Here is a 24,627-nt window from a genome sequence, read left to right on the forward strand (position 1 = left end):
ACCTTTATTTGCAATTGCCAAAATCCAGAAATATAAATTGAAAGAATGCAACAAAGAATTCAAAACATCATACCTTGAACAAATTTTCCACCTTTTTATGGATATAAGACATATTTAATACACATTTTATTATAATCCTAAACAAAAGAGAAAATAGGTGATGGAAAATGCAAAATAAATGTATGATGAGATATGGATGAAAGTATATAGTCTGTCTAATTAGATAAAATAGGCATAATAAAGGGGAGAAAACATTTAAGGAAAAAAATGGCTCAAATTTTCCAGCACTGATGGAAAATAAGAATCCAGATCTCCAAGAAGCTAAAGAGAAAGGAAAGGAGCCAGACAGGAAAGAAAGGTCATCTACAGCAGAAAGACAGTCAAAGTCCCAAGAGCTCAGTTTGCCAGAAGAGTGCTTGGTATAATTTCTTTAGAGAAATGATTAATCAGCAAAATTGCCTTTTAGGGACAGAAATTAATTAAAGAAATTAATGAATATATAACCAAAGCAATTTTACCACCAAAAGACATTCATTCAAAGAAGTCTACTTAATACTTCTACTAAATACTGCAACCTGGCCTGACCTCCTTCTGGATCCTTCCTACCAACCATTTGTGAACACACCTAATCCCCCTTTGTTTGCTCAACTGTATCTTTTTTATTTTCCCATAATGTCTCAATATTAATTCTACTACAATATTAATTTTTGTGTCATGTAAATAGCATAGTATTACTTTTATAGCATTTTAATCATCTGTCTCCCCTACAACATTATAAGCTACATGAGGACAAGAGGAACCTTTGGATAGTCTAATCACTAAGATATGTGAAATTCCCAGAAAAGCTCCTGACAACTCTTAGGTACTCAATAAATACTTGTTGAATAGATGAACGATATTCATCAAGAAGAAAGAAAATGGTCTAAGAAGGACCATCGGGCATACAACAGGAATGGGTAAGCAAATAAAATGGCAAATCTGCATATAAATCAAAACTAATATTATCTTTTAAAATAATAATGTCTTATTAGAATGTGAGATTGAGTTTAAAAATTTAACTTTATTTTTCTTTTCAGTGCTGGGGGAATCAAACCTAAGACCTCATGTACCTACATAAGCGTAGGCAAGCACTCTACCACTAAGTTACATCCTAGCCCTGGCTATATGTTATGTATAAGAGATACACCTAAAAGCATAAGGATACAGAAAACTTGAAAATAAAAGATCAGCAGGGGAAATAGATAAACTAATCAGATGCCAATTCAAACAATGAAGATATATTAATATCAAGTGTTTAAGACAAAAAGCATTGAGATAAATGGTCTCTATGTTATATGTTGAAAGTTTAGATTTACCAAGGAAATATACTAATTCTAAATTTGTATGTACTTTAAAAATTGCCTCAAATTTATGAAAAGCAAAAAACAGCAAAAAGAAAAAATCAACAAGCCCATACTCATAATCAGATATTTCAACACATTTCTCTCATTTCTGAATAGGTCAAGCAAGCAAAAACATTCAGTAAAAAGTACTTGTGAAAAGCACATTATAAACACTTGAGTTGACAGGCATTATAGAACTATGAACTCAACACTGCATACAATCACATATGAACATTTATAACAAATGAACCACACATTAAGATATAAACTAAATCACAAAAAATTTCAAGAAACAATATCAAACAGGAAATACTCTTGGACTATTAAACAATTAACTTAGAATTCAACAAAATTAGAAAATTAAAAAACAAGTCACTTATAAATAACTTATGGGTTAAATATATCTACATGGAAAAAACTATTTAACAATGAATGATAAAAATATAATATTTCAAAACTTGCAAGATACAATAAAAGGGGAAATTCATATCCAAAATATTGATATCAAAAAAGAACAGAAAATTAATAAGCTAAGTGACCAACTAAAAAGGTTAGAGATTGGGAGAGGAAGAAGGGAAGAGAAAGGGAAGGTGCTGTTAAATGAGATTGATCATTTATGTGGGATTTATTATTTTATGTGCAGGTATGAATATGGCATAATGAATCCCCCTAATATGTATAATAATGATGCAGCAATGAAAAACCAAACATTACAAAAACAAGTTAGAGAACAAGGTAAATACAATCTCTAGAGAAAGGAAAAAATGGTAACAAAATATCAACAAGTTGGTAGAAATATAAAGGGAGAAATAAAAAGAGAACAGAAAAGACAAAATTGGTTCTGTGAAAAAACTACTTGCTGAATGAATTCAATGTGATAGGCAACAGTTTTCTCTGTGTGTCACTGAAATTCCAGCAAAGGTCTGTCCCTCCTGTCTGGTCCTTCAACACTAGCCTGTGCTCTCTCTGCTTCCCTTGCACTCCTTCCATTTCAAATATCACTTTCCACACTCATCCTCATTCCCCAGCACACATACACACACGTTAAAACACCATCCATCCTCAAGTCCTGCAGCCTCAAATAACTACATAAAAGTTTTCCTGAGTCTTTTCCCAAACACACAGTTTGCCTTTAAACTCCTCAAACATGCTGTTCACACCACTATAAGAAGACTATACATTAGTTTGTTCTGGGATCTTCTGTAGTTTATCTTGCCCCTCATGTACCTGCAAGCAATGAATAACAAAGTTGTTGGCAAAGAAATGAAATTAATGTTTTTACCAGAACCTCATCAATAACTCAAACTTTGTACCTCTGAAATGACATCTTACTCAATTTGTATGCAGGATCCAAATCCAGCCTACCTATAGCCATTTTCCTGCTACTGCACACAGTTCTTTCATATTTAGATCATCCTAAATGTAATGCATATGCACATCATTCCTAAGTGAGTTCTGTCCCCCAAACAAGTCCTTAAACAGCTGCTGTGAAATCTTTCGCTGAGCTCCATGACAATTGAATTGAAGTCAAGACTCATTTCTCACAATATGAGTGATCCATCTTTTAGGAATTTTTGCATGCTCTTTGGTCTACTGTTCAAAAAACAAACTTCTAAAGCTACAGCTATGAAACATTAAGCCTCTCACTTTATCAATAAAGAAATTATATATCTTGATATTGGTCACACATTCCTACATTCGTTGTTTTATTTGTTAATACTTCCTTATTGCCCTCTCATCCTCTAAGGTCATTTGGCATCACACTCTTCTCAATTTTGACTAATTCCGTTTTCTTTAAATTTTCTTTATTTCCTAAAAGCTCTAATATTTAAACTCATGCTACACTTTTTGTTTTATCCACTGGAGAGCTGGTCATCCTTCATTACAATCAGTCATCACCATCTGGGATATATATTCCAGAGAGAAGGATAAAATCAATGTTATTTGGGAGTTTTATTTCACAGAAGCATGTTTATCATAGTACTTCGATGACAGAAATAACACAACAAAGCTACCAACACACTCACTAATAGTATATGAATTCATTACTTGAGTAGATTTAAAAACACATAAATAAACAAGCTAAGACTTTGTTAATTAAATAGACAGCAACAAACTCTTTATAAGAGCAGGCCAACTTTTTCAATTTAGTTGTCCAATTTAGCTCTTTCCAGGAACACCTGGTCATGGTCTGGACCTCTGGTCTTTTTTTCATTTTAGGGCATACATTTACCTTCTCTGGATAAAATTACACTTTTTCTTTTAAATGCCAGAGCTCCACTGGCCTTTGAACTAAGTCTTAAAGCAGTGGGGAATAACAGATAAAGGACTAGAAGGTAACACGGGCAATCTGGATTTTATTCTTGCCAATGAAACACCATGACAATTAGGATGGGTCACTTAACCTGGATTTAAATTGGACCCTCCCTAGACTGAAGAACAATATTTGATACTGACTTAGTAATACAGTAATAAGTTACTTTATTTGATGTGAGATGTTTAAAATACATCATACCTATTTGGCCACATAATTATGAGTAAACCATAAAGTTAGAAATTGTTGAATCCCAACTATTATCAACTAGATAAGGATATTAAAAAGTAAAAAGGAATATTTTTTTTAAAAAAAGAGCCAAGAGGAAAGAAAAATGCCCATATATTCTATCTTTTTTCCTCAACTGATAAAATCTTATTCGAAAGTAGAGATAAAGAATTGAAATAGTAAGAAAAGAGCTAAGTATATTCTAGGATACAAAATACAATCTAATTATGATAGCACTATATCCTAGAAAATCTAATATCCTTCAAATTAACTTCAATGATGTTTTCCTTAACAAGACTCCCAACACACAAGAAATAAAAGCAGGAATCAATAAATGGGATAGATTCAAACTAAAAAGCTTTTTCTCAAAAAAGAAAATAATCAACAATGTGAAGGAAGAGCCTACAGAGTGGGAGAAAATCTTTGCCACATGCACTTCTGATAGAGCACTAATCTCCAGAATTTATAAAGTACTCAAAAACCTTTACACCAAGAATACAAATAACCCAATCAATAAAAGGGCTAAGGAACTGAGCAGACACTTCACAGAAGAAGATTTACAAGCAATCAACAGATACATGAAAAAATGTTCAACATCTCTAGTGATTACAGAAATGCAAATCAAAACTACCCTAAGATTTCATCTCACTCCAATTACAATGGTTATTATCAAGAATACAAGAAACAATAGGTGTTGGCAAGGATGTGGGGAAAAAGGTACACTCATATATTGCTAGTGGGGTTGCAAATTGGTGCAGCCACTCTGGAAAGCAGTATGGAGATTCCTTAGAACTTGGAATGGAACCACCATTTGACCCAGTTATCCCACTCCTTGGCCTATACCCAAAGGACTTAAAATTAGCATACTACAGTGACACAGTCCCATCAATGTTTATAGCACCTCAATAGCTAGATTGTGGAACCAACCTAGATGCCCTTCAGTAGATGAATGGATAAAGAAACTATGGTATGTATACATAATGGAATATTATTCAGCCATAAAAAAGAATAAAATTATGGCATCTGCAGGTAAATGGATGGAGTTGGAGAATATCATGCTAAGTGAAATAAGCCAATCCCAAAAAACTAAAGGCCAAATGTTTTCCTGATAAGTGGATGATGATACATAATGGGGGGGCCAGGGGGCAGGGAATGAAGGATGGGGAGGGGGCAGGGGGAAGGAAAGGTATTGGAATGAGACAAACATCATTACCCTATGAACATGTTTGATTACACAAAGAGTTTAATTCTACTTCATGTACAACCAGAGAAATGAAAAGTTGCATCCCATTTGTGCACAATGAATCAAAAAAATAAAAATAAAGAATCGAAAGAGTAGGAAAAGAGTTAAGTATATCCTAGGATATAAAATACAATCTAATTTTGATAGCACTATATCCTAGAAAATCTAATCATCATTCAAATTAACTTCAATGATGTTTTCAGAGACTCCCAACACTTAAAAGTTTGTGTTGAATGCAAATAAGGAACAGGCAACATATTTCAAAACATTCTCTTCATTTGGTCATAAATATAGTTAGTACAAAGAAATGTAGCAAGGGGTTCAGGGAGGAATTCTGGCTATGAACCTAATTTCTCTAAGGCCTATTTTACTTTGCTAAATTCAGTAGACTGTTTAACCATATCAGCTTATAACATTCCTCCACTGGGGATTATAAACTGTTAAACCAGAGTTTGGTTTGACCAGCAAAGTGCAGTTTGTTCTTACAAGTTTTGTTTCTGAATACTCTAAAATGGAGCAGATATTGCCAATCAGCCCTAGTGTCTTCTGCTTGTCCACCTTTCCTACAGAAAGCTGTGCTGTAATGAAGCACATTCATTTGCAGACTTCCAAACCTAGGACTTTTATCTTCTTAGTTTTAATTCTTCTCTTTCTATAAAGCCTGCCATAAGAAACTAAGAATAGTTTAGAAGTATTTCTCCATTCAGTTAATCCCATAGCTCTCATTGATGATTTTATTGCTTTAGCATACTCCAAATGATATGATTTCCTTTAATGTTTAATTCCCCTGAGTCAAATACATTAAGGCTAGGACCTAAGTGCCAGATGGTCTCTTTACTCCCTAAAACTAGTTTGAAAACTTCACATAAAGAGCACTCAATAACTGTTTGCTAGTGATAGTGTTAAGGCCAAAAGTAAAACAGGTACTGAATAAGAAAAACTGAAGGTTACACAAGGCCATGACCTGTGGTGGAAACACCATTGAAAGTCTGTTCAAGTCTCAAGGCTGGGGAATTTCTCATAGCCTCAGGCTACATGGATTAATGAAGCAATAAAAATGTAGCACTGCCTGTCCCTTGAACTAATGATCCAAAAAGAATATTTTGCAAACTTTAACACTTCCTCACAAAAAGATGACAATGCTTAAAAAATGAAAGTGCTCTTGACGAAGCCAAGCACACACTCACTCTTTCTCTCTCTCTCTCTCTCTCTCTCTCTCTCTCTCTCTCTCTCTCTCTCATTTATTTGTAATTTGTGTCTGTACTCAATCATAAATTTGAGCTTGCAAGGCAATTCACATTCTATAAGTTCTCTGTTCACCCTTTGGGAAAAAAAAATCACACATCCAAAATAAACATGTGATAGAAAATGGGTAGGAATTATTGTTTGGGTGAGTGTCCATTCTTGTTCCTAGCGGAGGGGGCGAAGACATGTCTGAAAGAACATTTGTAAAACGAGCATTTTTACCTGCATAATAGGGAAAGTCCTTGGTCAAATTTATCTAGATGAGCACGCCCCCTTGTGGGCACTTCCTGACTCACCACCTTTTCCAAATGGTAGGTCAAGATTGTAGGTTGTTTCTATATTTTCATTTTCCTTGCTTACTTACATATTTTCTTAAATACCTATAATATTAAGGAAGCAATAATATTATTAATAGTTTATACAACCTACACTCCTGCTTTATCCCAATATACAAGCTTACTGTCAGTGATTTAAGGATAACTTTTAGACTAGCATACATTTGAAGCATTTCAACAATAGACCATAAGACTAATGAGTAATACCATGTGTTTATCTTTCAAATTTAATTTTTTTTTGGTACTAGGGATTGAAGTCAGGGGCGCTTTATTACTGAGTTACATATACATTCCAAGTTCTTTTTGTTTTTTATTAATTAATATTAGAATTTATCATTTGTAGAAGTTTAAGCTAATAATGTTAACAGTAAAAACAGCATTATTTCTAGAAACTATATTAAGGAATAAAAAAATAAAATGTTCATGCCTCCATGAGCCAACACAAACGTGGTAAAATTATCACATGCACCAATCTCAAGAGGGCAAATGTATAAAAAAGATAATTCAATTCAAGCACTTTTTGAGTGCCAATTATATGTGCTAACTAGAAGAAAGAATTCTATTCTGATTTGAGTGGCATTGGGGCTAGCCCTTAAAGTAGGGCTTGGATTAGATTTTCATAAGTCAGATAAGTTGCTGATATTCCATATTATTATTTATACCATGAAGGGAAAAAGACATGAGCAAAAACTTAGAATTGAGAACTTTCAGTAAATTCATGGAAAACTGAATAGAGAAATGTATTTGGCAAGAGAAAAAGGCTATTTCAGAATAGAAATAATAAAAAAGCTGGAGGCCAAGTTTCAAAAGGGTATATAAAGTCAGGCTAAAATGTTTGGGTTCTAATCCACAAACAGTAAAGGGTCTATTAAAGTTTCTCTCAGGAGAACAAGACCAATGAAGATATTTCTTTAAGGAAATGTGTCTTGAGATAACAAACAGAATTAAAGAGGAATGGAGCAAGACAAGAAACAGAGGAGCCAGTTGTTAAGGTACTGCAACACTCCAGCCAGCAGGGTGGAAAGAAGGGATTCAAAGGTGAGAAATAAACCAAAACAAATTAGGAGTGGATTCATAAGCAAATGTTTCTTGAGCACTTATTATATGCCAAGATGAAAAACCATGGTGAATAAAATGTGAAATCCCATCCTCCTGGAACTTAACACTACTGGAAGAGAAAAACATTAAAAAAAAAAAAAAAAAACGCACACACATTAACAATAAGAGATCAAAACCAAAGGATAGGGGTTAAGGAGGGTGGCAAGAATGGAGGAAGGAAGGACTGTATAGAGGGAAAAGAGGGGTGGGAGAGGTGGGGGGGAGGTAAAAAATAACAGAATGAATCAAACAACATTACCCTATGTAAATTTATGATTACACAAATGGTATGCCTTGACTCCATGTACAAACAGAGAAACAACATGTATCCCATTTGTTTACAATTAAAAAAAAAAAATAAGAGATGATTGGAGCAGCATAATAGCTTAACCTTAGAGGAAAGAGCAACAATCATCCCTGGATCTGGAATCATAAGCATTAAGGCCTTGACACTGGTGGAATCTAGCAAAGAATGCAACCCAGACTAAGAGTGAGAGAACAAAAGGTTAGAAAGAAGGACAGGTACCTGCTTCTGTAAGGTCTATAGGCTCTGTTAAAGAACTATACTTCATTCTTAATTTTAAGAGCAGCTGGAAGTTATTGAAGAGTTCCAGTAGGGAAGATGACAAAATCAAACTGCACTTTTGAATGACTCAGAAAATGCTGGATGAGAACTGACTAAAAGATACAACAGCAGTTGTGGGCAAAGGGATTAAAAAGTTATCTCAGTCATCCAGAAGAAAGTGATGAGCTCAACCTCAGAGGGGCTGAATTAGCCTATGAAAGTGAAAGGGTATAAAAAGTAGGTGGACATAATCAATGGGAACAATTTAAGACATGGAAAAAAGCAGTGGGAATATAGACTTAGATGCATCCATTCAAAGTTTCATTACTGTTGGCAGGTGCCCTGCTAGACAGGGGGACTATAAGAAGGTGGTGCCTGACTTGAGGAATCTGGCTATTTGGTGAACACTTGACCTGTGGACAATGAAAATGAACAGAAAAAAGAAAAAAAAAAAAAAAAAAAAAAGAACAGCAGTCAAATCCTGGAGTAAGGAGAAAGAACTACAACTCCAAGGAGTTGTATTCTACCCAGGGAAGAGCTAAATGAGTGAGACTGGACATAGTGTTAACTGAATTCAGTCACGCAATTTCCAATTTCTTCTAGAATGTTGTGTTTATTTAAATGACTACTGCATGGGTGTTTTTCTAAGCCCACTATGACATACTAGAATAAAGCAATGACCTTGTGCTGCACACCTGTAATCCCAGCAGCTTGAGAGGCTGAGGCAGGAGGATCACAAGTTCAAAGCCAGCCTCTGCAACTTAGTGAGGCCTTGTCTCAAAATAAATATACAAAAGAGCTGGGGATGTGGCTCAGTGTTTAAGTGCTTCTGGGTTCAATCCGTGGTACCAATAATAAATAAATAAATAAATAAATAAATAAATAAATAAAGCAATGACCTCAAATAATGGTCCAACAGTTTACTCATCCAGAATGATAGTGTCTCTAAGAATTCGTAGTTCTAAAATCCCCCAGATGAATCTAATGTCAGTTAGGTTTAGGGCCCACAAAAAAATCTGTTGATGAGAGAATAAAGTGGTTCTGGAAAATTCCATGTTGCCAATGAAAATGTAATAGAGAACTGTTAAGCTGGAAAGCACTATGAAAATTCAACATGCCAACTTGACTCCTGGGGAAACTAAAGCCAGGTTCAATGTTTGCCAAAGATTCTGAGCTGGTCAATGGTAGCCTGAGGTACAACTCTTGGTTTCTGAAACACCAATTCACACCCTACATTATTCCCTCCACTTCTCCAGTATTTCTATAGTTTAAATAGTTCCTCACATCTGACTACTTATTCAAAATCTTCGAAGCCAATTAAAGAAGAGGTAAACCAACAACGTCTTTATTTTTTTCCTCTATGTACACATTTATTTGCTACTGAAAATTAAAATAAAACATCAAAATTTCCTGTTATTGCAATGCAACTCAAATTTTTGAAAACCAGAAAATCTAATTATCTACTCTAATTATTTCACTCTAATACAACTACTCAATATTCTCTTTATATCTCTTCCAGTTCCTGAATTTTATTTCACAGATTTCATGCTTCCAAAATCCACAGGAAGACTTGAGGACCTATTGGTACTTCTTTTTTTGGGAGGGGTAGGAGAGATGGGTAAAGGGGGTAACAGGGATTGAACTCAGGGGTACTCAACCACTGAACCACATCCCCAGACCTATTTTGTATTTTCTTTAGAGACAGGGTCTCACTGAGTTGCTTAGCACCTCACTTTTATGGAGGCTGGCTTCAATCTCATGATCCTCCTGCCTCAGCCTCCCAAGCCACTGGGATTACAGGCATGTACCACCGCACCAGGTTCCTATTGGTACTTAAAACAGAAAAGTAAAACTAAAGTATATTGAAATCATTTATATAACATTTTAACTGCACAGATTCCTCACAAATTACTGTCATTAAGGCATAAAAAGATCCCCAACCCCAAAATTTAAAAAAGTAGAAAGAGATACAAAAAAAAAAAGACATCACAGAACTCATACATAAGCTATTCAAAATCATTGGTACTCAGTCTAAGCATAAAGAAGCATGCCTAAAATTACCATCGTAAAGAACAAGATACAATTTATGCCTCTACTGACTCTGTGTCATAATCATTACCCTAGTGTAGCATTCTCAGAAGGATCCCATCCATGATATAAGCAATAACTGCAAGTACATTTGAATGGTACACTTTATGATTCACTCTCAACCTCCTTAAGATGGTTGTCTCTTTGTTGTTTTCTTTCAAGCTGGGAAAATCTTATGTTTAGGAGATAGTTCCATTATGCCACACATTCCTTCTGTGCAGATAACAATGTCCAGACTCCTTGGCACCTATAGGGAAAGTCACTTCTAACCTCCTGTAAGATCCTCTCACCTCTGTCCTTGGTTGGGATACTTTCTGGCAGAGGGGAAGGGCATTTAGCACAAGGATTCAGAGTCAAGTTACGAAGTTGCTTTATTACAGCATTTCTGAACTGACTGGACGAGATCCCACTGAATCCTTGGAGGACTTTTATTCATCTTCAGACATTGGAAAAGACTCCTGGGTCAAGGTTGGGTTAAACTTTTGCAATGGGTCCATTGGGAGGTGAGCTGAATAAACCCTCAAAAACTTGCTCCTAGGTTGCCTGGGAGGAAAAAACCCAACCATGTTTTTAAAAACTAAGTTTTCCTTCAAGCTAATTAAGCACTGATTCTTATCTTCTGATCTAAAAACATTCTTGTAAATATCTCTGTGTGTGAGTCTGTGTGTGTGTGTGTGTGTGTGTGTATACATATTTGTCTTTTCATGTATCATTTATTCTGCTGGTCTTTATTAATTATACATGTGTCAATGATCACTATGTCTATAAGGGATGTCAATTCAGGTCATAATGCATGGTGATATCACAACATAAGAAGACATTTTTAAAAGTTCCTTTAGAATCTGATGTTCTTAACACCATGCCTATGCCCATTTCCAGATGGGAAAGTTTCTATCTATACCCCCAATGAAAAACCATTCACTTGAGGTATTTCCTATTAGGAAAGCTAAAATATGGTGATTTCTGTATTACATGCAAGTTCAACTGTGACTATTCCAATGATAATGAAGGAATGCTCTTTTTACCCTCCATTGATTCTATTAAATACTAAAAATTACAGAAGACCCTACAGAACTGTTAAATACTAAAAATTAGGAAGGATTTCCAAAGCTGACAATATCTGATATAAACTTATAACAAGTATTCTGGAAAACCACAGGTTACCTTCAAACAGTAGTTAAGATTTGTTAATACTGGGACTGGGGTTGTGGCTCAGTAGTATAGCACTTGCCTAGCATGAGTTTGATTCTCAGCACCACATATAAATACATGAATAAAATAAAGGTCCATCAACATCTTAAATTTTTTTTAAAAAAAGATTTGTTAATACTGACTTCTTGCCTCAATTTCATTGCGCCTCTAACTTTAAGATCCATAGATTTAAGGTTTAGTTAAGTAAGACTGAAGAAAGAGTTGGGAAGAAATTCAAAAGAAAGAGTTGGGAAGTTATTGATTCATATATAAGAATTTGGAAGCTCTTCCTGAAACATGGGGAAAATACTGCAATTGTCCAGTTGTTATGGGTTAAAAATGTGAGACTTAGATATTGATGAATGAACATAAAGTACTGCAAACCACGGACATTTGAAAAATCATAATGAAAAGAAATATTGATCATCAAGTTCTGTAACCTACATTAATGCATAAGGTGGCAATACATTTAATTAAGCTATTGACCTACTTTCTTATCTACATGTAAAATCCATAGGTTCACCCAGTAATCAAAATAGCTTTAGATGAAGAAAACATATATTACCTATAATTGAAATAATTTCAAACAGAAAATAACCAATTCATGGGAATAATTTTCAGTTTTACAAGAAAAAAGGTTATATAAACTTTTTTATGTAAAAGAAAAGTCAAAGAAGTTTCCTACTTCTATTTACTTGTGTATTCTCATACTAACCATCTTCTTGAGAAACAGAAGACTGCAGATCAAGCAAAGTAAATTTCCAGAAAAGACTAATGACTCCTTTCCATGCACACATAATTCTCGGACATGTACACAAGTACAAATGGAACAATCTGAGGAAAACATGTTGTTTTTTTGTGCATTTATTTTCTTTGATCTTAACCTACCTCTCACCCAAAAAATACAGTGATTTAGTATGATAGAGCTAAGCGTTTACATAATAATTTCAAGATGGTGGATGAAAGGGAAAAATGTTACCCACAATATACTTCAAAAGAATAGAATATATTTATATGAAGCACACAAAGCAAGGCCCAACGTTTCCTCTCTGAAACATGTGGCCAATTTGATGTCTCTATGTGGTGGCTAAGAATACAAAATTAAAAGTTGTAACATCTATTTAGAGTAGTTTTGAACACACAACATGGTATAAGAGCACCAAAAACACTGCAAATTTTTTTTAATTTGTTTATTAGAAATTGAAGAATTTGAAAGCTATTTACACACATACAAAAAGATCTGATTAACTTTCATTTCACTATCATTCTTTACCGAAAAAACAATGAAATTAATTGAAAACTTAAATTAGTTCATAAAGGTGGTTGGGGAGGCAAAGAATAACTATGTATATTCAACTGTAAAATCTGTTATTAAAGAAAAGGAGATGGAAACTATTTAGGCAATATGCTTGTGAAAAAATGAAGAGGAAAAAAAGAGGCTTGAAACACAAAAAATGTTGAGATCAAACAATACCCCCAACCTCCTTTAACACTCTAAGAGTTCCTTCCAGTCATGTCCAGAAGTAGTTTTTTGAAACTGATATTTATAAAATGTAGGTTATGGTGTTCATTGAGTCTGTTTTATAAATGTGAGGGTCTCTACTTTTATCAAACAATTCTCAGTTAATGTAGCAACTCCATCAGTCCTATGTTACCCAGGTACACCTAGCAATTGCCCAATGAGTTAATCCCAATTAATTCCAAGAAATTTTTCCTACAAATATGACAAAGTATCAACTACGTATATTTTTATTTTTTGTATCAAAACAAAAAAATGAAATTAAAACAAGTAATCACCTCACCACACATACTACAGAACTTATTGATAAATATTCTAACAACAGTGGGAGTTCATGGCAATGTTGTCAGGGGCAGTCCAGATGCCAATTTGTAGAAATTACAAAGGACATGGGAACATGCTGAACTGCACCATTAATATGGGATCAGGAAAACTCAGATTGAAGGAAACTTCACAGTACAGTCAAGGTTCCTTTACAGAAACACAGTCCTTGTTTTAATATATATGAATTTTGGTTACCACAGATTAATGAATAATACCAGTACCCCAAACATTTAGTTCAAGTTTCTGCTACCCAGCTGTATTAACTGTCAATAAACGTGTAAAGTACACACTTCACTGCTAGCTCTTCAGTCTACCAATCACTACAAACATCTGATGCACATCCTGATAAGTGACCAATCATGTCACAGATTCTTTCCCAGTCTATCAGTGATGTGTCACTGTACACAGACAGCAAAGCATGTGGCTATGTTGCTTCTTTGTCTTCCTGTGATAAATCTACACAATATTTTACAAAATCAGATTACTAAAACAGGGGACTGACCAAATAATGATGAAAGGAAAAAAAAAGTGATGACGCTAGAGGTTCAATCTGAATGAAAGATAAACAGTTAAAGAAGAAGTAAATCACACTACCATTCAAAATTCTGAATAGATAGGTGGAGGAACTTAGTGAAAATGAACTTATCAAGAAATGTAATTGTGACAAAATTGGGGGAAAAAAATGCCCCAAAAGAAGTGACACTGGCAAAAGTTCCACACCCAAGAAACTCTGGAAGTTATTTTACAACACTGAAAGAGAAAAGGAAATATATCAAAAGCTGATCCAAAATTAGCAGTAAGTATGAAAATTCACAACAGAAATGATACTCACTCCATATCCTAAGTTTTATGTCAAGAAAATGGCAAGCAATGCTCAAAATATTATTGGGGTACTTTTTTAAGAAGAAAGAAAACAATTTCTTGATGTTTTTAATGCTTTAGTCAAGTAAATAAATACTGGTTTTAATTACTTTTTTTTCCATTTCTCTATGCTTTTACAATGAACAGTAAAAGAGTTTTTAATGTTCTGACACAAATATGTAAATGTCATGGAAGAAACATAATATTTTGCCCCTAAGATTACTTTGCATGGTTTCAGCTTATGGCCAGTTTTATGGTCCACCACTATCATGCAAAGTACAGACACTGTCTATGTACTGTAAGGGAAAGAAAAATATAAAGAAAAATCCAAAAGAGTTGGGTCAACCCAGAAAACAGAACAGAGAGTTAACAACTACTATTTTTATATAAAAATATAATACGAGAGTTAAATAGTAATTTCTTCCTCTTCTAGAATGTCTTCCCTCTTAGTCACAAAAATTACAAGGATGAAATTGAGATGCCAATTACTAACACTGGATAATTACTAAGAATTTTTATTTCTTTTTAATTCTATACCTTAAAATGTACACATCCCAAAGTAGAAAGAAAGTTTGCTTTTATTCAATTTATGAGAATACTATTTAACCCAATATCAATCTGTAGTAACAAGGGACATATTTATTGTGGGAAAGAAAATGACAAAAACTTTCTCCATTTATGGTATATACTGTCTATTACCTACCTAATAACCACTCCCATCTGCCCCCATTGATAACAACCACTCTTTTTTGGGAGGAACAGAATATCACTATTTTCATTTAAAAATAAGTGACTATTGGCAATTTGCCTGCCTCTCGCCTGTCCATCACCTGCCTTACACCTATCCATCACCCAACGCACATGGTTCACCTCCCGATCAACTGACAACAGTCAGCAAACTGATCGACGACCGCCAGTGAAGCATCAGCTACCTGCTGTTGCCTGGAAGTTCTTCTCTGCTACAGTACCTGCAGGTTTGATTACACGTGGCTGCTGCCATTTTGAGACAACAGTCAGGCCCTGTAGGACCTCTGACCGGACTGACTGAGCCCCATCTCCAGGATCCCTCAGCCCGACCGATCACTCCCTCTAAGGCCCTCACATCGACTGACTGCTCCCTGCCGCCAGGACCCCCAGATCTACTGACTGCACACTATCACCGGGACCCCAGACCAAATGATTGCAACCGGCCTCTAGGATCCCACAACCACACCAAACATACCCAACCTCCAGGACCCCTGCCTGACCAACCGCATCCCGCCTCCAGGACCTCCTCCCTGACCATGGCCACAACCTGAGCTGTAGCTCCCCATTTGCCAATACATTTCGAAGCCAGAGCGGCCATCTTGGATAATCCTGGAAGCTATAGCTCCGATCTTTAGGTGGGCAAAACCTATCCTGAGACGCCTGCTGGAGGCTTGAAGCTCATTGTCAGGTACCTCTCATGCATCAGGCTACTGAACTCTGGGAGGTTTCATTACTATATGACTGTTATACTGCAGATTTTCTTTTTTCTCCTTATTGAAAAAATTTAAGTTTTTATTTCTTTACTTTTCTTGCTCTATTTTCCTTTTGCTTACTGTTCCCTCAGAGTCTCTTTCTCCCTTTTTTGCATGCTAACATCCAATTTCTTTTGATTACACTCTCACCCTTTCTATTTTCTAGAACTTCTGTATATTCTTTTCTAATCCCATTTACAGCCATATTCTACATCCCTCTGCATCCTCTTTATCCTCCATTTGAAACTGCAGACCTTATTGCAAATTTCTTTGTTTTATTGAAGATAGTATTTGAACTCATTCTGTTTATTATGACAATTTTGTTATAGTCCTCATAGGGGCTATTTGGTCTAGGATTGCATAGTGTCTGAATTGGGGACTGCTAATATTGATCTCCCCTTAAAGAAAGGGTTTTGGAAACCTATAGGGCCACTCTAAGCCTATAGGGGGAAATCTGTAATACCCCAGATCTGCACTGCTAGAGGGGAAGATACATGAACAACATGAAAAAACATGGGAAGAAAATGATCCAAACAAATCTAGATTCTATATTAATAGAATCCAATGACAGTATGTTAGAAGAAATGTCAGAAAAGGACTTCAGATTATACATGATTAAGATGATTCGTGAAGCAAAGGATGAGATAAGAGAGCAAATGCAGGCAATGAATGATAATACCAATAAGCTGAAAGAGCAAGTGCAGGAAGTAAAAGATCATTTCAACAAAGAGATAGAGATTCTCAAAAAAAAAAAAAAAAACAGAGGGGCTGGGGAGATAGCTCGGTCCATAAAGTGCCTGTGTTGTAAGCACAAGGCTGTGGGTTCGATTCCCAGTACCAAAAAAAAAAAAAAAAAAAAAAAAAAAAAGGAAATCCTTGAAATGAAGGAAACAATAAACTAAATTTAAAAACTCAATAAAAAGCACCACCAAAAGATTAGACCACTTGGAAGACAGAACCTCAGACAATGAAGACAAAATATTTCATCTTGAAAATAAAGTTGCCCAGAGAAGATGGTAAGAAATCATGAACAGAATCTCCAAGAACTATGGAACATCATTTTAGACCAAATTTAAGAATTATTGGGATTGAGGAAGGCACAGAGATACAAACCAAAGGAATAAACAACCTATTCAATGAAATAATATCAGAAAATTACCCAAACCCGAAGAATGAAATGGAAAATCAAATACAAGAGGCTTACAGAACACCAAATGCACAAAATCACAACAGATCCACACCAAGGCACATTATAGTGAAAATCCCTAACATACAAAATAAAGAGGATTTTGAAGACTTTGAGAGAAAAGCATCAGATTACATATATGGAGAAATAAATACAGATATCAGCAGATTTCTCAGCCCAGACTCTAAAAGCTAGAAGGGCCTAGAACAACGTATTTCAAGCTCTGAAAGGACATGGTTGCCAACCAAGAATCCTATACCCAGCAAAACTAACCTTCAGATTTGAAGATGAAATAAAATCCTTCCATGATAAACAAAAGTTAAAAGACTTAACAAATAGAAAGCCTGCACTACAGAATGTTCTCAACAAAATATTCCATGAGGAGCAAATGAAAAACAACAATGTAGGTCAGCAAAGGGAGGAACTACCTTAGAGAAAAAACACTCAAAGGAGAAACCAAGCCAACTTAAAAACCAAAAATAAGCCAAATGACTGGGAATACAAATCATATATCAATAATAGCCCTGAACGTTAATGGCCTAAACTCATCAATCAAAAGACATAGACTGGCAGAATGGATTAAAAAGAAAGACCCAACAATATGCTGCCTACAAGAGACTCATCTCATACAAAAAGACATCCACAGACTAAAGGTGAAAGGATGGGAAAAAACCTACCACGCACATGGACTCAGTAAAAAAGCAAGGGTTTCCATCCTTACATCAGATAAAGTGAACTTCAAGCCAAAGTTAGTCAGAAGGGATAAAGAAAGACATTTCATACTGCTTAAGAGAACCATAAATCAGGAAGACATAATGATAGTAAATATTTATGCCCCAAACAATGGTGCATCCCTGTACATCAAACAAATCCCTCTCAATTTCAGGAATCACATAGACCACAACACAATAATTCTGGGTGACTTTAACGCACCACTGTCACTAGATAAATCTTCCAAACAAAAACCATTCAAAGAAACCATAGAACTCAATAACACAATCAATAACCTAGATTTAATAGACATATATAGAATATTCTATCCATCAATGAGCGGATTCACTTTCTTCTCAGCAGCACATGGAACCTTCCCAAAAATAAACCTTATGTTATGCCACAAAGCAGCGCTTAGGAAATGCAAAAAAATAGAGATACTGCCTTGGGTTCTATCAGATCATAATAGACTGAGAATAGAAATCAATGACACAATAAAAAACAGAAATTACTCCAACACCTGGAGACTAAATAATATGCTATTGAATGAAACATGGATAACAAAAAACATCAGGGAGGAGACAAAAAATTCTTAGAAGTCAATGAGAACAACGATACAATATATCAAAATCTCTGGGACACTATGAAAGCAGTACTAAGAGGACAATTCGTTGCATGGAGCGCATTCCAGAAAAGAATAAAAAGTCAACAAATAAATGACCTAACATTACAGCTCAAAGCCCTAGAAAAAGAAGAACAGAACAACACCAAAAGTAGTAGAAGACACGAAATAATTAAAATCAGAGCTGAAATCAATGAAATTGAAACAAAAGAAACAATTCAAAAAATTGACCAAGCAAAAGGTTGGTTCTTTGAGAAAGTAAACAAAATAGACAAACCCTTAGCCACACTAACAAAGAGAAGGAGACAGAAGACTCAAATTACTAAAATTCGTGATGAAAAAGGAAATATCACGACAGACACCATTGAGATACAGAACATAATGAGAAGCTACTTTGAAAATTTGTATCCCAACAAAATAGAAACTACCAAAGACATTGACAAATTTCTAGAGACATATGCTCCTCCCAAACTGAACCAGGAGGACATACACAATTTAAACAGATCAATATCAAGCAATGAAATAGAAGAAGCCATTAAAAACCTACCATCCAAGAAAAGCCCAGGACCAGACGGATTCTCAGCCAAGTTCTACAAGACCTTCAAAGAAGAACTCATTCCAATCCTTCTCAAAGTATTCCAGGAATAGAAAAGGAGGGTACCCTACCAAACTCATTCTATGAAGCCCATATTACCCTTATACCTAAACCAGACAGAGACACATGGAGGAAAAAAATTTCAGACCAATATCCTTAATGAACATCGACGCAAAAATTCTCAACAAAAATTTTAGCAAATCGCATACAAAAACATATTAAAAAGATAGTGCACCATGATCAAGTGGGTTTCATCCCAGGGATGCAAGGTTGGTTCAACATCCGGAAATCAATAAATGTGATTCACCATATCAACAGACTTAAAGTTAAGAATCACATGATTATTTCAATAGATGCAGAAAAAGCATTTGATAAAATACAGCACCCCTTCATGCTCAAAACACTAGAAAAAACAGGGATACTAGAACATTCCTCAACATTGTAAAAACTCTATGCTAAGTCCAAGGCCAATATCATTCTAAATGGAGAAAAACTGAAAGCATTCTCCCTAAAAACTGGAACAAGGCAGGAATGCCCTCTTTCACCACTTCTATTCAACATTGTCCTTGAAACTCTAGCTGGAGCAATTAGACAGACCAAAGAAATTAAAGGGATATGAATAGGAAAAGAAGAACTCAAATGATCACTATTTGCAGATGACAGACTGTGGAACCAACCTAGATGTCCTTCAATTGATGAATGGATAAAGAAACTGTGGCATATATATACAATGTAATTTTACTCAGCTATAAAGAATAATAAAATTATGGCATTTGCAGGCAAATGGATGAAATTGGAGAATATCATCCTAAATGAGATAAGCCAATCTCAAAAATCCAAAGGGTGAATGATCTCACTGATAAGCGGATGATGACACATAATGGGGGGTGGGAGGGGGCAAGACTGGAGGAAGGAGGGACTTATAGAGGGAAAAGAGGGGTGGGAGGGGTGGGGGGGAAGGAAAAAATAACAGAATGAATCAAACCTTATTACCCTATGTAAATGTATGATTACGCAAATGGTATGCTGTTACTCCATGTACAAACAGAAACAACATGTATCCCATTTGTTTACAATAAAAATAAATTAAAACAAAAAAAAATAAGTGACTATTAAATCACTCACTGAATTTACAGAACTAACAGTTAATTCACAGAATGGTAAGGGTGCTAATTCTTGACCCCATCTCTCTCTCTTGGCACTCCATTCAAAACTTCTCAAGAGTTATCTCCACCTTTCTTCTCCCTGATCAACTTATTCAATACCAGTCTCTGGTTCACTTTGTTTAAGAAACTGTGCCTGTCTAGATCTATAGTCTCAGAGGTCAAATTCAATGGTCAGTTCTCTGTCTGATTAGTTATCTTTTCAGCAGCATCTGATCCAGGTAATGACTTTCTCTGTAATGCACCCCTGTTAGCTCCTAGACACTTTTTCTGGTTACACCTGTTTCACTGACTGATTCTTTTTTTTTTTTTTTTTTTACTTGGTTGGCCCCTCCTCCTCCCAACTTTATGTTGAATTGGCCCAGGATTCAATTTTCCGATCTCATATCTAGTCTCAAGTAAGCTCAAGTAGTTACATAGATTTATAGTCCAAAAATTTCCAAATAAGTAACTCCCTCTGTTTTAGTCAGTTTTTTTTGCTACTGAGACTAAAGGACCTAACCAGCACAATTGTAGAGGAGGAAAGGCTTATTTAGGGGCTCAGGATTTCAGAGGTCTTAGAAGGCTAGTCCTTAGAAGGCTGGCTCCATTCCTCAGGGCTCAAGGTAAGGCTGAAAGTCACGGCAGAAAAGCATGGTAGAGGGAAGCAGCTCATGTAATAATCACAAAGCACCGAGAGAGAGAGAGAGAGAGAGAGAGAGAGAGAGAGAGAGAGAGAGAGAGAGAGATACTCCACTTGCCAGATACAAAATATATATGCCAAAGTCATGCCCCAATGACCCACCTCCTCTAGCTGCACCCTACCAGCCTTCAGTTACCACTCAGTTAATTCCTATCAGAGGATTAATTCACTGATTGGATTAAGATTCTCACACCTAATTGTTTCTTCTCTGAACCTTCTTGCATTATCTCACACATGTACTTATGGGGGACGCCTCACATCCAAACCATAACACCCTCCCACTCTACCCATAAACAAATCATCCTGCCCATCAAGCAAAGTGTCACTCATATTAACCAACTCCACAGCTAATATTTCTATCTGCCATAGCAAGTTTTCTATCAGAAATTCTTTTATCAAATATGATGAGTACTTGGTTAAATTTTTCAGAAGTTGAAAAATTATTAGGTAAAGGACAGAATCATTAAAAAAAATAAAATAAAATACCTGCCATGGTTTCAATAAGTATCTTCCAAAGGCCCATGTGTTAAAGACTTGGCTGAAAGTTTGTGGCATTTTTGGGATGTAATAGAACCTTTAAGAGGCAACCCTAGTAGAAGGAAGTATTTCTCTGGGGGCATGCCTTCAAGGAGATATTGGGACACCGACCCCTTCTTCTTTCTCTTTATTTCCTGTCTATGATGAGGTGAGCTATTTCCCCTACCATGTGCCCCCATCATATTATATTACCCAAAAGCAATAAGCCAATGCAATATGGACTGAAGCCTCTAAAACTGTGAAATAAACCATTCCTCCTTATAAGTTAATTATCTCAGGTATTTTGTCACTCTAATGGATACCTACACTAACAAAATACCTTGAACATTTTCTTATTGTTTAAAACACACAAGATCATTCATGAGCCAATTTTTTCTTACAGGACCAAAGCCTTTTCTTTGAAAGTGGTCCTACAGATAATGTTCCACATCATCTTTCTTCTATAAACTATATCATAATGGATTGTAGACTGATCAGGGAGAAGAAGGGTGGAAATAACTCTTGAGAATCATCCTATGATTTCAAATTTCATATTACCTAAAATAGAACAAGATAAAGACACTAACAAAGCACTCTAAATGCAGAGCGCAGCTAGATTTTTATGACTTTTCTCAGTCTTTTACAGCTGACTTACCCATACTTTTTTAAATTTATTTTTATTGTAAACAAATGGGATACATGTTGTTTCTGTTTGTACATGGAGTAACAGCATACCATTTGCGTAATCATACATTTACATAGGGTAATGAGGTTTGATTCATTCTGTTATTTTTTCCTTCCCCCCCACCCCTCCCACCCCTCTTTTCTCTCTATAAGTCCCTCCTTCCTCCAGTCTTGCCCCCTCCCACCCCCCATTATGTGTCATCATCCACTTATCAGTGAGATCATTCACCCTTTGGATTTTTGAGATTGGCTTATCTCACTTAGGATGATATTCTCCAATTTCATCCATTTGCCTGCAAATGCCATAATTTTATTATTCTTTATAGCTGAGTAATATTACATTGTATATATATATACCACAGTTTCTTTATCCATTCATCAATTGAAGAACATCTGGGTTGGTTCCACAGTCTGGCTATTGTGAATTGAGCAGCTATGAACATTGATGTGGCTGTATCTCTGTAGTATGCTGATTTTAAGTCCTTTGGGTATAGGCCGAGGAGTGGTATAGCTGGGTCAAATGGTGGTTCCATTCCAAGTTTTCTAAGGAAAACTGGAAATCCATATGCAACAGAATGAAACTAAACCCCTATCTCTCACCCTGCACAAAAATCAACTCACAATGGATCAAGGACCTTGAAATCAGACTAGAGACCCTGCATCTTATAGAAGAAAAAGTAGGTCCAAATCTTCAACTTGTTGGCTTAGGATCAGACTTCCTTAACAGGAATCCCATAGCACAAGAAATAAAAGCAAGAATCAACAACTGGGATAGATTCAAACTAAATAGCTTTCTCTCAGCAAAGGAAACTATCAGCAATGCGAAGAGAGAGCCTACAGAGTGGGAGAAAATCTTTGCCACTCTTACTTCAGATAGAGCACTAATTTCCAGAATATATAAAGAACTCAAAAAACTCTACACGAAGAATACAAATAACCCATACTTAACTCTACAGTGATTTTTAAAATTCCAACTCTGCTTTTTCAAGTTGTTTTTCAAACGGACTACTTTTTTAATGTTCAAGTAACTCTTAGTTCTCAGACAGACAACTCTTTTTAAACTCATTATTTATCAACTTACACAAGACCTAATGCATTATGTAATTACATTACAGAAAGCAACAAGCATAATGGTATTTAATTCATGTGAAAGGAATAGAAGAGCACGGCACAATAAAAGGTAGTTTATTGGCTTTGGGTATTTACAGTGTTGTTGGCATCAGTTAGTATGATCTACATGAAAATGGAAAGCACTGCTAAACCTAAATCCATTAAATGGCAATGAGTTAAGTTCTTGATTTCCACTTCCCACTTCTATCAATATGCCAAACTTCCCAGCCTTCCTTACTTTACTAAACGGCAGTGTCCTACTTACTCAAGCTAAAATCTTTTTCTCTTCCTTGCCAATTATCTAAAGTATCAATAATTTCTGTCTTTCTAGAAACCCTCAAAATATATCCTGAATCTATTTGCTTCTCTCCATCTTAATCTCTGTTATCCAAATTTCAAGGTACCACCTTCTCCCAAAGGTAATAACTTCCTAACTAGTCCCCCAATTTCTATTTTGCCTCCCCCTTTGACAGATTCCCATGTAGCAGCCTCAGAGAACTGTATAAAACATGAATGAGAGAGCACTACTTCTCTGCTTTAAGCACTTTAATTGCTATCCATTATTCTTGAAATAAAACTGAAACTCCTCCTCATGAACTACCAGATCCCAAAAGCACTAGCCCATATCTATCTCTTCGGCTTCATCTCATACCATTCTTAATTTGCCCCTATGTTTTAAGCATATCAACTGTCCTCTCCTTTTGTCCAATATGCTAAATCCCCATCAGGGCCTCCACACATACAGCTCATTCTGTAGAACTCAGTATTTAGGTAGGTAGTTAGGTACTTATATACATACATGCATGCATACATACATACAAACATACTGGGGATTGGACTCAGAGGCACTCTGCCACTGAGCTACATTCCCAGCCCTATTTTTGATTGTGAGACAGGATCCCATTAAGTTGCTCAGGGACTCAATAAGTTGTTGAGGTTGGCCTCAAACATGAGATCCTACTGCCTCAGTCTCCCAAGTCACTGTGATTATATTTATATGTCACCATGTCAGATAAAATTTGGTTTGAATTTTCACATGTCACCACAAATGTTAACCCTTCAAATGGGATTCTATTGATCACACTAAGCAAGTCTGTCTTCAGACTTTTTGAAATCCAAGTTACTACATTACGTGATTCTGGTTTTTTCCTTTTCCCTTCATAATGGTTACCAAACATAGTAGCGATCTTAATTATGTGATTATATGTTTATGACTCTGCCCACTAAAACATAAAGTCTCACTGGAGCATGAACGTTCTCCATCTTGTTCAGCATTCTTTTCTTACTATCCAGAATATCATATCGTGAATAAAGAAATAAACCACTTGAATTAAGACCAGCTTAAGATATTCCATATAAGATACAGTGCTATCTCTATGCATAAAAATCCTCAACTGATATCCACAAAAAAAAACCTCTAAGTTTCATAGCAACTTTAATAATAGTAAAAAACTAGAGGAAAAACA

General features: G+C 35.5%; 1 protein-coding gene across 6 annotated transcripts in view; it reads right to left on the minus strand.

Annotated features, from left to right (window-relative positions):
* Positions 1–24,627, minus strand: part of Tasp1 (taspase 1) — a 319,195-nt gene that overhangs the window by 205,855 nt on the left and 88,713 nt on the right. The window lies entirely within an intron of this gene.

This window comes from Sciurus carolinensis, chromosome 2, assembly GCF_902686445.1.
Source record: "Sciurus carolinensis chromosome 2, mSciCar1.2, whole genome shotgun sequence".
Taxonomy (NCBI): domain Eukaryota; kingdom Metazoa; phylum Chordata; class Mammalia; order Rodentia; family Sciuridae; genus Sciurus; species Sciurus carolinensis.